The sequence below is a fragment of the Gymnogyps californianus genome, chromosome 10 (assembly GCF_018139145.2).
Source record: "Gymnogyps californianus isolate 813 chromosome 10, ASM1813914v2, whole genome shotgun sequence".
Classification (NCBI taxonomy): Eukaryota; Metazoa; Chordata; class Aves; order Accipitriformes; family Cathartidae; genus Gymnogyps; species Gymnogyps californianus.
Genome location: NC_059480.1, coordinates 3,812,734 through 3,826,916, shown reverse-complemented (window position 1 = coordinate 3,826,916; position 14,183 = coordinate 3,812,734). Strand labels below are relative to the sequence as shown.

Sequence of the window (14,183 nt, the reverse complement as noted above, 5' to 3'; positions counted from 1 at the left end):
AATTTTTAGTAAGGCTCAGTGTAACTGCTACCCATGGCTCCATGTTCTGGTAACAGCATCTGAGATGGCTTTCTCTAACACCCTTGAATTAACTCTGGTTATTTATTCAGTTTGCATAGAACATACCACTATGAAAGCAGGTGTTCTTCTGCATTAGTGTTTCTCAAAAGCTTTTTGGGGGCTACCCTGGGACCTTTACAGCTGGTAGATGACAAGAATCTGGGTAACTATAGAGAAGCCCACAAAAAAGCCCTCCCTAGAGTGCTCAGCTGCCTCACAGATGGAAGGAAACAGCCAGTGATATGACTAGCAAGATGTCCCAAGTAAAGGTGCTAGCAGAACCAAAGCAGCAAATCATAATGGCAAGGGGTAAAAGGAAAGAGGATCAGTTGAGTTCTAGCTGCTTTTGTACAGGCTTTGATCAGACACTCATAGTTCTAAGGGTAACACTCCCCACCCCATCACCTACTCTGAATGCTGACATAACACTCTATAAAGCTTTGTATAGTAATTCTGCATTATATCCGATATCTTGGCTAAATGAACTTTGAAAAGAGGCATACTTCTGCCAAAGGAAGGAAACAAAGTTTATTGGGGTTTTTTTGAACGAGTCATACAGCATGTGGACAAGAATAAAAGTAAACTCAGATTTTCAGAGAGTCATGTCAAGATATCTCAAAGGCTCTTAAACAAGTATAGCTGTTGCAGATAAAAGGCAACAGCCTTCAAGCATTAATAACTGACTAAAAGATAAGCAACAAAGTAGGAAGGAAAGCAATTTTTCATGATAAAAGAAGTTTACTAGTGTGGTCCCAGATGGACCTGTGTTGCAACATGTACTATTCAAAGTATTCAGAAGTGATCTGAAAAATGCTGTGAGGAATAGAGAACAACAGAAAACAAAATCACATATTAATGTTTTCTGTATAAATTCATGGAGCAAATCTTATCCTCAGCCTTTCCAGTTCTCCTTATTTCAAAATGAGTATAATGGAACTAAGTCGGTAATGGACAAGCAACAAGGATGAAAGACATGTATCAATTCCTGTATGAGGCTGGATTATAGTCTAGGAACATGCCATCTGGAGAAAAGAGGATATGAGAATGTAGCACCATGAACAGCTTCAACAAGGCACAACCAGTTTTTATAATTTCACTGCATGTCTTTTATTTTTTCCTATTATCACAGAAGGTTTAAAAATTCAGAAAGCATTTTTTGACACTATCTATAACTTCACTGAAACGTATTGCCATAAAAGGTTGTGAATATTAAAGGCTTACATGATTTTTTTTTTTTCCCCTCTTCCATGACTTTGCCTAAATACCATCTCTGCACATTCAGTACTGACATGCAGATTAAAGGATGCTAGTCTTTCACACTGGTCCTAAATAGCTTGGTCTGAATCACCAAAACTATTCTTAGAGCAATGTTGTCCTGTAGTTAACATCCATAAACCAGCTATAGCTTCTAGTTCCTATATTAAATCTAGCAGTGAAAACTGAGGCTCACAAACAAGCCTCCTAAGAGATCAGCACAAAGACACCAAAGCTTCACCTTAAGGTTATGAATTTCCATAGGAGGTGGATATGGATAGCTGCCTGCCAAAGTCACCTTTGCTCTGACCTTGGACACTACACACAGTTTTCAAAGGCTCACTGGGCAGGAGATAGGCCTACATCTAACACTTTCCTCTCAATCTTCCCCTAATCTCTAGCAAGTGCTTCAGGATCTATCTGCAAATTAGTTGACAGATGGCTGAGGAGGAATTATGGGTGGTTACTATAGAACAGCATGTACATATCCTCACAACAATTTTATCTAAAAATCCTCTGGGAATGCTATGCACTTCCAAGATGTACTTGTTTCTGCTGCTGCAAATACTAATAAGCTAGGAACCAAAAGCATTTTCACTACTGCATTCATGGAACATGATAGAGAGGTATGATAAATGTAACAGGAGGAACAGTGCTCTTATCTCTTTCAGCTAAGCAGGATATGGTATCTCTACTCAGCCCAATAGAACACACATGGGATTGATGCAGATGAGCCTCTTCTCTCAAGTGCTTTTCTCCAGAAGTGATGTAGTCCTAGTAGAAAAGTCTCCTCTCTACTTTGTTCTCAAATCTAAAAGGCAGAAGGAAACAGGTAATAAAGCCACACTGTTCCTAAGTGAACAACAAGGTACTTGAGTACTACCACCTACCTCTGGAATGAGAAACATGAAAACACAGTTATGATTTTTGACTTTTTGCACTATCCAAGTGGTTTGACACACAGATCTAGAAACATTTCGGTCCACCTGGGGACCACCTCTCCTCTTGACTACTCTTGTTCAGTTTATGTCAGTATTTCTTCTTTCTTCAGCAATAAATCCTCTTGCCTTCATGCAATGTAGAGTTTGGTAAAGCATTCACAGTTCAACAAGCTTTTCAGCACAAGGTGTGTTGAGAAGGCTTTACAAATTTGACTTGCTACCTTCAAAACACTGCCAGCCAGCCTTTCAGCCAGCCCTACTAACAAAGCTGAACCTGTTAGTAAATGTAATTTCTGTAGCAGGTAAGAAGTCACTGGTATATAACTTGTCATCCTTCTCACTGCTGTTTTCCAAGCTGCTTTTCCGCAAGTTTTATTTTTTATGTATACACACACACACTGCAGTCATACAACCAACTTTGAACAAGCTCCCTGGGGTACTGGTGCAGAACTCCAGGATGGCTACTTTGCCTCACTTTCAGGGTCCTTCCTGTTACAACAAGTCCTATACAGACAGAGAAATCTCTTCAGACTTTGTTGCTAAATTACAGCAGCATTAACATGTCACTTTAACCTAAGAACATATGTGTATGTGAAAGCTCTTACACAAAATCCTTCAGATTAAATCTGAAGCACTACAACACAGGAGGTAAGGATTACAAGCAGGTTGGCCCTTATGGTTAAGTACAACCATGTCAAATCTCCTTCGTTAACATAAAAGTGTTTTCACTTCACAAAGTCTGGTCAATGAAAAGTAGCCAGAGTAATCATTATTATTTGTTGCTCATACATAGCAATACAGCAAAGAGCTATTGTTTATATTCCAGAAGTCATGGAAGCCCAGCCCACCTCCAAATATAAACACTAGACCTTAAGTGCAGTCATTCCTTAAATACCTGCAAACAATAGTAGCAATGATCTTTGCTTCCCAAGTACTTGTCAAATCATGAGAGCTGACTCCAGCACAAAATCCCAAGCCATTCAAGACACTAAGAACTTCTTGTACTATTTTGAGCTGTAAGTATTGATTTAGGATGCATCATGCTGTGCTATCAATGCTACAGTACAACTAGCTTAGCTCAGACACTACTAGCAGAGCACCCTATTCAAACTTACCTGAGTCCATATCATTTCCTCCAGTATATAAGGAGTTAGGAAGGCACAGGGAAATGGAGTTTCACTCTAAAGGTGCTACCCCAAACCACCTATTTAACATCAAGATAAGCAGGATCTGACAGGCTCTGCTGGCCTCAGAAAAGTGAGGTTAACATCCCCCTTGCCTATTTTTTTGCCCTATGCACCCTTTCCACACTATTTTTTCATACCCATAGGAAAGGCTGGAGGAATTTTAACATATTAAGGCTCTGATTTTTAGCCTGGCTTTTCCTGGTTAAAAAAAATGGTGGTATATGGGAAAGTAGAAGTTGCAAGGCTGAATATGTATCTCTGTCAGGAAAAGTCAAGACCTGGTAGCAAAAATTTCAGCTCGTCTCAAGGCAGAACATTTTTCTTTAATTCAGACACCAGTTTCCACCAGCTACAGATCAACATTTATGACTCTTCTACATTATTTCTTCCTCTATTAGCTTCCCCAAATTTTAGCCCTCTAGCTAATGTTTTTTCAATATGGATGCTGGAAACAGCAAGAGTTCACATGTGTATTTCATTCACTTTTCAGGGACACCATTAGCCTGGATTCTAAAGTCTTTATTAAAAATGGTCTTGCCATAGGTGAAGTCTATCAATTATGTATGAGTATTAGTGTAGTCTTCTAATGTCCCATACTCCTTTGCTTTCATTCCTCCAGAATAAGAAATGTTACCTTCCCCAGAAAGTCTTCCAGGTTCAGAGATTTGCTTAATTCACTTAAGACAAGCAACTGCACAACTCCTGTTTGATATCCTGTGCTAACACAATGTTCTGCTTCACCTTTCAGGACTGGGAAAGGCCAGAGGCGCTTTAAATAAATGCAATAGCAACAACCCCCATGTTTCAGGTGGACTTGTCATTGCAAGACACTTCAAACCACACTAATACAGTAACCTTTCTCCTCTCCGCTGACACAAAGCATGTGCCCATCAGTAGAGCATGCAGCTGTGACCTCTTTTCCCTAAAGGTGTCCTGACCAAAGACATAGGCATTCAGGACACACCTGGTCACAGGGGAATGACTGCTGGAAACGTAATAATGATCTTCTAGATATGTCTAGATTTAGAAAAGATTGTCTCCTGTAAGGTATGGGCTACATGACCACTCCAAACAGTCTGTTATCTACTGTAATGCAAAAGGTACATCACACCTTCCCTCCTTGAACAGCCAGCTGAAAGCAACAGTAACTACACCTAAGACAGCATTGGTATTCACTGCAGCAGCTCTCATGATTGTAACTGTCACAAGACATAATAACTTCAGAAAAAGAACATTCATTTTAAAGCCTTTTGTCATTTGAATAAAGGTAATTTTCCCTTTAAATAAATAAAAGGGAATTAGGAACTATGCAAGAGAAATTCATCTACATTCTATAGTATAACAGCAACTTACCTGTCTAGTTAACAGTGCTGTACCAACTTATAATGGCACAGGACTTTGGATAATGTGGTCACGTCTGGTACTTAGAACTGGGCTGCCAGCAAATCTAGCTGTAAGCCTGCCCTTACATAATTATTTCACTGAATGACAAATCCAATAAGAGCTTTTGGGTTAAATGTAATCAGCCAGTTAACAGCAAAAAAAGGCAACAGGTCATTTCAGTCTTGCTTGCAGTTGAACTAATTATCTGTTATGCCTTTCCTAGCCACTGCCAGTCACCTCTTCCTAAAGGGTCCACATCTGCTTCTGGCAAGCAGTCCAAGTATTAAGTGCAGTACACAAGCCTAGAGCCAAGTCTAAATCCCCTCAGTGACTGGGGAGACTTCTGTCTTTATTAAAACCAACTTACACCACAGATCATTGCAGCAAGCCTACCACAGTATAATAGTTCATAGGAAGGCATGGTTTACCACCTACCCAGCCATCCACTGAGCAGTCTGTTACGTGTGGATCTGTTTGCTATTCCTATGGGCTATCAAGCCAAACAGGTCCAGGCAGTAGCTAGGCTCCATTTCCAACTCTGCTTCACTAGGACAAACTCCAAACCCAGGCTTTTTATTTAACCACCTTCCTAGAAAACTTCTCCCCATGATTTATTACATTTGTAATACCCATAATAAAATACATCTTTTCATATTTCTGCTTCATATATTTAATACAGTATCAGAAAAACCTGTAACCCCAGCACAACAGTAGGATCTTTTAAACTGCATTCACTAAATACTCAAGTTATAAACATAACATTGAACTAGCTACAATATGTACCTTCTCCTTGCCTGAATTTGCCCCCATGTGGCTAGCCTGTTTCAGGCTGGACAGAGTCCTCTCACAACTCCTCTTTATTCATGGTACCAAGGAGCTTGCTCTAGTGTGGGGCAAACTCCTTTAGGAAATCATCGATACAAAGTTTCTAATCCACCAGCTACCCTCCCCTCCCACCCTGGTCAGTACTTCATATATCTGATACCTAGAAAGATCATTATGCTTCCCTGTTTAAATACCTTTTTGTGGCCTCTCAAGAGACATACTAAGCACTGCAGAAACTTGCAGAAAGCTGCCACAAAGGCCAAGTAGTGCTGATTCCTCCTTCCTGCCATCAGCTTAGCACACTTAGCTTCTGACATTTAATGTGATTCATTAGCTTGTGCTTTAAAACACACAGGATTTCAGGTTGTTGCTCATCTATATACAGGGCATACCACACGAGCTTTCAAAACCAGGAGTAAACACTGTCAGATTGCAAATATAGATGCCCAAGAGGAACCATTGTGAGGCTGCAAACCATTTGCTCGTACCAAGTCCGGGCATTACAAAAGGCAGCAACTCTACAGAGCACTTGCCCAGCCTCAAACTGTGGTGACATCCTTATAGGCAACCCTTTACAGAGGCCAGGCTCATGAGGCAGTAGCTATTAGAGATCCGTTACCTGATGCTATGAAATACTATTTCCAAATTACAGCAGCAGCCACTCATGCGGTGGGTAGCTATAAAATCTCCACTTAATGCATGTTAATTGGATTATTATTTTAAAGACATGCTCACTGCCCCCACATTAATAACAAATGAGTTCTCTCTAATTATTATTAGAGTAACTCCCATACAAATTAATGATTAGGCCATTAAGACTGTGCAGCTGAATTGCCATTAATTCCCACATTTGAGCAAATTAGCTAATAAAGTGACATTATAAAAGAAAATTCCCTTATGCATTACTGAATTCCTTCACTCATACCAAAGGCATACAACAAATGTCTGCTAAGCACTTTCCTTTTATTAAACGTTAAGCTGAAATTATTCATTATAATCTGGAAAAAACTGACTACAAACCCCTGCATTTTCAAGTTTTGTGTATTTGTAGGCAGTGCTAAAGTGCAAATTTTTTAACCACTGCTGGTACAACACATAACATAGGCAGTCACAGACCTAATATCATCAGAATAACTCAAAATTTTAGAAATACTTCTTCTACATCCAGCAGCACCAAATAATAGATGTCACATGATAGCCATAGCAGGATTTTCTAGATGTCTAGGACTTCTAAATCAACACAAACTACATTTTTCAAAGGGATGTAACCTAATCACCATTTACAGTATATTAAGGTTATATTACCGCACATTTATGAATAAAGGATTGAGTTTCTAAAGTTGCATGACTGCATTATAATAAAGGTAGAAAACCTCTTTCTTGCTAGGTACCACACACACCTGACACATTTGGCAGTCATTTACACATTCTGTAGTTACTCAAAAAACAAAACATAGCTTACAGCTTCATTTCATAGAGCTCACAGCCATATGTCTGGCCCCCAGGCTCCTCATATCTGCTTCAGACTGAGCTTTCCTACCCTCCTAATCACAGACATTTGAAAATGTAATGCAGGGATAGAAATGGGAGACCTTTCCCTCTGCCACCTCCACCTTCAACCCATTTCTTTCCAATCTGTTTTAGATCATGATTTGTGTATTCTGAACATAGTTGCTAACATTACTTTATGAGCACATCCTATTATCTTTAAGTTTCTACATTACAAAAATTAGAACTTGCCAGAAATATGCAGTTGCACTGCAGAAACCAATATCTATTAATTTTCCAGGCAGAATACCCATGAACTAGAACATATAAAAGATGCATAGCTCTGGATACGATTACTATGTGCTTTGGAGCAGAGGGAGTAAAGATCTCCCTGGCATTAATTTAAATGATCATATTGCTCACAGTAGCAAAACTACATCATTTGATATTAATACCCTTAACATTGATATTAAAATCACCCAACTGATGTAACCGAAAATGTCCAGTAGCTCCTTCAAGAATGAAGAGTAGCAGTGGTCACTTTCTACTGCTTTCCAAAAAGCTAGTTTTATATGTAGATTACCTAGTAATGCTATTTCTGTTTAGCACACTATTCATATGCGTGTGTAACTGTGGCCAAATGGGTAAATCAGTGAACTATATGCATGGTTTATTAGATCTAGCATGCTCAGCAGTTTGCAAGACCAAGAATTAAACGTGTAAACTATCTTCCTAACTAGTCACCACAGCAGTATAATAATAGACATGCTTTATAGACACCAACTGGGGCTTTATAGACTCCAACTGGATACAAGAAAAGTAGAAAAAACCTCACAACATTAAATGGAAAAATATAAGTGCTCTTATTTGAAGGACACACCGGAACACATTCAAATAATGTGGTGGCAACTGTGGTTTAGTTAATTTACTCACACATTTAATAAATGTACTTCAGAAGACTGTCCAACCTACCTGAAGCCCTCAAGTTTAGATTAGTGCTAAAGAAAAACATCCTTGTTACTGGTTTGGTTAAAATTACTACTTTAAGGTTTTATTTCTTCCCTTCAGCCCTCACCCCTTTCCAGAGGACATTGGCTGAAATACGCTGAAAGTTCCATACCCTTTTAGCCATGCAGCTACAGCAGTGTCTTCTGCTATTCTTCATGATGAGCAAGACAAGCTTGGAAACTCTGGTCCGAGTACAACCTAAACACCCAAACCTGCAAATAAGTCAAAGCAACAGCTGCTCTTAATCATTGTAACTGCCCATCTCCATCTGGAAGAAGATAACGGTCACTTCAACATTAAGTGAGCATTTCACATTGCTGGGTGTAAAACACTTTACTGCTTCACTATGTACCATAGTGAAAAGGCTGAAAAGCATCAAACGCTGTATTTGGAAAGCATCAGACGTTACAGTGCTTCAGCCACGGCTCCTTGTTACACTGCCAGCAATAGAGAAGTTCAGGGTACAGTAAACATCAACTGTTCAGCCCTCTCACATCATCCAAACAGGAGAATGTTGCAATTTGTCCCAGCACAGGCCAAACCACACCACTGACTCCAGGGGGACCCACCTATCACCACAGGAAAAGGCTGCTCTGCACCTAGGCCCTGCCCGCTTTCATGGAGCTCTCAGGGATAACTTAGCAGGGGCCTCAAAACAGCTAATACTCCTTTACCACATTAGCCTCTCTGCCACATCACAAGAAGGAAGCATGTTATAGCTACAGATCAGAGTTTTCAGCTTCTCAGCTGTAGCCAGTGTGAGGATAGGGGCCCCTCAGTGAAGAGGGGCCACATAGCACCCAGCTCCCTTAGGACAATGGCAAGAACTATTATGGTGGTGGCCCAGAACAAGAAAAAAAAAAAAAAAAACCACAACCCAGAGAGGCTGGACAACAAGCCCCAGGAGAACCCCGCACTGCACAAAACTCGGAGAACTTTACCTCAGCAACTGAAAGCGAAGCCAGGCACCTCCTGAGCAGGCAGGTCTCAGAAACAGCCATTAGAGACGGCAGCTGCGAGCACAACACAAACACCGCAAGCACCTCACGAGACAGCAACACCCCGTGACAGCGGCGGCGCGCGCAACTTGTGGAGCCCGGCGGGACCGCGCCCGCCGGTCCGCGGAGTGAAAGGGCGGGAAGAGGCAGGCGCGCGGCTCCTGGCTGCTGCGGCGCGCGACGGCTCTGAGGTGATCGCTGTGAGGGGCGGCCTCTTCCTTCCCGCCAGAAAACTTGAGGGGAGATGCTTCTTCTCAGCCTGGCTGTACGTGCTGCTATGGCGGGAAGGATCTGAGCTGAGATGTAAGCCTGCTGGGGACGCTGGAGCCGCGTTACAGAGGTTCTTTGAAGGTAATACAAGCCACTTGCTCACAAACCACTAATGTAGGTTGTTGAGTCTCTCCTCAATCTTGGTCAAACAGGACTAATTAAAAAGCAGAGCTGACTAAGGCTTATTTTTTGAAAACTGTTTCATATGTCTTTCTTTTCAATGTAAACATACGACAGTGAGTTTTTACAATGCAAAAACAGTATAAAAGTTTCTAAATGCTACCAATTACTGTATATTATTGCTATCTATTATATTACTACTGTATATTATTACTGTATGTTATTGTCATCTAGTTATACCTTGACTCTGAAATTAGGTATATGATTCAAATGAGGTTTTGTCTGCAATTGTTCAATGTTACCTGATGTCATGACAGTCCTCAGACTATATCCTGGTGGGAAAGGTTGGTATGACCATGGAAAAGGTCCAGTTTTGCTTTGCTTAAAATTCCTCCTACTTGGCTTAGAAATGTTGGCTCTTGTGAATGAAAATGTCCCACACCTGGGTTGTAGGATTTCTCACTATCATTGCCTTTAATGCAAGCTCTGTAAAAACGTCTTTTTTTACAGAGAAATAGAAGTATATTTGTATATAAGATACTATTTCTTTTTAGTTTAGTAGTGTGGTAGCTTGTGTTATGTTTTCACCTTTTGTCTCTGGATTGTAAAACTTAGTTTTGTACTCTGACTACATCTGAAACATTAATAACTACTGCTAAGATGGTAGGAACAAATATCTGGAAGTGTGACAGATTCTTTTTTATGGGCTTAGTTGTATCACAGCTAAAGGAAGGCAACTGTTTCTGATTGTTACCCAATAGGAACTGGGTTCTGTAGCCAGGAGGAAAAGTCTTAGCTTTGATGGTTTTGTAAGCTTTATACCACACAGGAGACTGGATGCAGCAGGTCACAATTTGATATATGTGTATGATTCTTCTAGAGATGTTCCTATGCAAACTTAAATTAAAAAATTTACAATCTCTTGGATCATAGAGAGCGGGAAATTAAATGCTCTTGGTTAAGAGGCGCCATCTAAGCTAACTACCCAGTTTTTATAATGCAGCCTTACTTACATGAAGAAATTCTGGTCTAATCCGTAGGTAGTTGCTGTTTTGAGCTTAGGTAAGTGTGTAAGGCCATATCATTTTCCTGATTTCACTGTATTGTGCTTCTCAAACTTGGTCTAGCTTTCAGAAATTAGTTTCCTTTTGGTTTCACAGTAGTGATAATCACTGAAGCATGAGGCCTTTAGCCCATAATGAAGTAGTCGTCAGAACACTTCACAAAAAACATGATTATCCTTGTTTGGTGTCAAAGGAATCCCTTATGTTCCATGGGATGGTGCACGATGAGAAGAGCTTGGAGCTGATTTAGGTAGGATTTTTGTCAAGCTCGGCAAAATGCCATTTTTCCCTCTTGATCTTATTTGAAGGGATCAAAATGATTTGCTAAAATGTTCCATAATTTTTCTAGAAGCAACAACACAGCAGGAGTGTACATGTCTCAACAGCATAATTGGTTTTAAGGAAATGTAAACAAGCTATACAGGAATGTTAGGTAAGCTTAAACAGGTTAAGTTCCCTTTTTAGTAACTCTGGCTGTATTTTTAGAGTGCTACATGAATAATTTGCAAAAGGTACTCATCTTGTGACACAGAAGATACTCTTAGCATATTCTAGAAGTAGAGTATAGGAAGCCTAAAGTAGCACAGAAACCTTCTTCCATGACAGCATGTAAGGCAGTGGGCCATCCCTATGCTCACACAACTAGGCCCTGTGTGGATCTTGCATACGAGTTGCAATAGACCTGTTGACTTTATGGTTGGAGTCTTCCTAGTTTAAACATCTCTGTCACCAGGTGGAGAAGGTGAGGAAGCCCATCCAATAAATGCTGCTGTTCACCTCACTATGAAGAAGCATATAGAATGAAATGGATCTGTATGTCAAATGCACCTTTGAGCCTGAACTAGTCGTTACTGTGATACTGAATTAACTTTTTTGATGATCAAGGCAAAATTGCATAATTCTAGATGTATGTTCTGTTAAAGTCTTTCTTGCTTTCCAGGTGGTAACTACTTTCTTCTGCTGAAACTAGGTTTTTTTCTATATCTCCCAACCCCCACAACCAAACAGTTACATTAATTTAGTGTTCAGATTTTAAGATTAAGTATTGGAATTCCCTGCACCTCAGAAGTTAAAGTTACTCTGGCACTGTCAGTTTAACGGCTTTCCTTGTTCTGTATGTTTTAGACTTGTTTGGCTATTTAATTCTATCATGAGTAAAGAACAATAGCTCTCTTTGGAGTCTGAAATAAGTGGGGGGGAAAAATAGTGCGTGAACTATTCTGTCCTCCTGTATGATGAAGATCAAATTTCTTACCCAGATCTGCCTTACAATAGTGCTTTTCTACTTGTAATTCAATATTGCTTATAATAAAGTAGTGTCATGAGAAATAAGTGACCCCTCTTAACCATGACTTGCATCTAAATAAATATTCTAATATCAAAGTCTTCCTTAAATGGGGAATTGAAGAGGTTGCATGGAAAATCCCAACTTCTTACTGATGGCCACTTTGTTCTGCAGCAAACAGTACATGACTGCACAGTTGGGGGCTATTGTCTGTATTCAAAGCTGCATTGTTTGTGCAGCTCATCTCTGGTATTTTGCAGCTGATGTTAGAATGTGCATCTGCCCTGTACAGGCAGTGGGGAAATGCAGAATCCTGCTGGGAAGAAGAGGGTGGGGGCAGGAAAGGGTTCAAAGCAATCCTCCTGTGGAAAACTTTTCCTTTTCGCACTCATTGAAAAGGAGACACAGGAAGATTATCTTATCTTCTTAAACTTGAACTCTAAATTAGTACTGAGAGCTGGATGAGCTTAAGATCCCTCTTTCAGCATCCCTTCTTCAATAAAGGCTTGTATTTGGTATAATTGTTACTTTGGTATAAATTGTTCATTTTCTTCTCACCTATGCTCTCCTAATAAAAGTCGGCATCCAGCCACAGCACAGCTGAGGAAATAATCAAGAGCTTCTGCAAGTCAAGACTAGTTAGGCCCCTACTACTATAACCTGCATGAATCACCGCAACTAGAGCTTTGTAGCATTTTTTGTGGCTGCCTTGATACAGAATTTCGTAATTTGATGGTATTTCTGTGTCTATTGTTGGACTACCATGCCTCATTTGCACCTAAAAGAATGAAAAATGAAAAAACCCTCAATGAGGAGCAAAATCATGAGACTCAGGGAGTAAAAAGCGATGCGTTCTGTGCAAAATAGTAAATTTATTTTATTTTGGATTTCCAAAAGCCAGCGTGGTGAGGGAAAAGAAGGGAGTCTATGGGGAGAACTAAAGAGGTCTATGCATCACCCATAATGTTTCTGCAAAGCTACGGAAGGGAGAGTAGAAGGCTGTATGCAGTAGTCCTGCTAATAGACAGGAAGTTTGATGTAATCTAACCTGATGCTACCTTTCCCAAAGTTAAGATTTCCTCCTATTTTGCTGATGAAGTGATTCATAAGTCTGGGAAGATGAAAAAAACACCTTTGATTTATTTGAAGATTGGTAGATCCAGCTTTAAAATTCATTGCTATTGAAACATTAATGCAACTGAAACTACAGTATTTTAGAATGAGCTAGTCATAAGCAAATGCCTTGTTTTGTAAAGGTATTTCTCAGAAAGGGTTCTCTAGCATTTAAAAAAAAAGGCTAAAACTGGATTTGGTGAATCTCTATTTAGCTGCATTTAATCTGTTTTAAAACAGAGTTGCCTCAGTTAAAGAATGTGTCTTTTACTGTGCTAACATATGGTAAGATTATTTTAAACTCAGGCAGAAACTATCAGGAATAGGAGCCTGATTTCATATCCCTAATGGGATCTGAGCTTCTGAATCACTTGTCTTCAGACTGCATATCTATTGGTATATAACCTCAGTGAGTATTTCAGCTTTTTTTGTAGAAGTTCTATGTAATGTAAAACACATTCATTGGAGTTTAACTTTTCATAGTAAGAATCTTACATGCTTGAAAAGGACATGCCTAGGGCCTTGTTTTAACCATTTAAGTGTGAAAGTTTGAAGAAAAATACTGTGAAATACTCACAGGCCCAGATTGGGGCCTTGGGCATCTGCTATTATTAATAATGATATTTGCTTCAGCATTTTAACTAATTCTTTCAGAGAACTACCAGATATCCAGGTCCTGCAATGTGATCTCGGTCTTACGTGGGTGGTTAGCATGTCATAGTTTTGTAGTTCTAATGTATTTGTAATTTAGTGTTAAAAGTACCATGAGGTATCATAGGGCAAAATAAGTCCCTTTCTTGATCCTAGTGAAGGCCTCTAAAGTGAGGGCACCAAGAGATGATAAAATTTATTTTGATAATTTGAAAATTCCTGTCAGAATTTGTGTGATGTTGTAAGAATTGAAGTCTGAACTACTTGAGGATTCTGTGCTTGTAAACAGTTTTCCCAGAAAGATTATACAGCAAATATTCTTTCTTGTTGTCGTGGTTTAGGCCCAGCTGGCAACAAAGCACCATGCGGCTGCTCGCTCACTCCTCCCGCCGGGTGGGATGAGGAGGAGAATTGAAAGAAAAAGGTAAAACCTCATGGGTTGAGATAAGGACAGTTTAATAGGACGACACAAGGAGAGAAGAAGTAATAATAACAATAATACTAATAAAAGAATATATAAAAGTGAGTGTTGCACA

At 39.7% G+C, this 14,183-nt stretch overlaps 1 long non-coding RNA gene across 1 annotated transcript; it reads right to left on the bottom strand.

Annotated features, from left to right (window-relative positions):
- Positions 1 to 602: 602 nt before the first annotated feature.
- LOC127020282 (uncharacterized) lies at positions 603 to 9,145 on the bottom strand. Its single transcript, XR_007767048.1, has 3 exons — positions 9,088 to 9,145; positions 8,259 to 8,358; positions 603 to 2,125 (listed from the first exon to the last, which is right to left on the bottom strand). It is a non-coding gene; the product is annotated as an uncharacterized LOC127020282 (long non-coding RNA).
- Between the last annotated feature and the right edge of the window lie 5,038 nt (positions 9,146 to 14,183).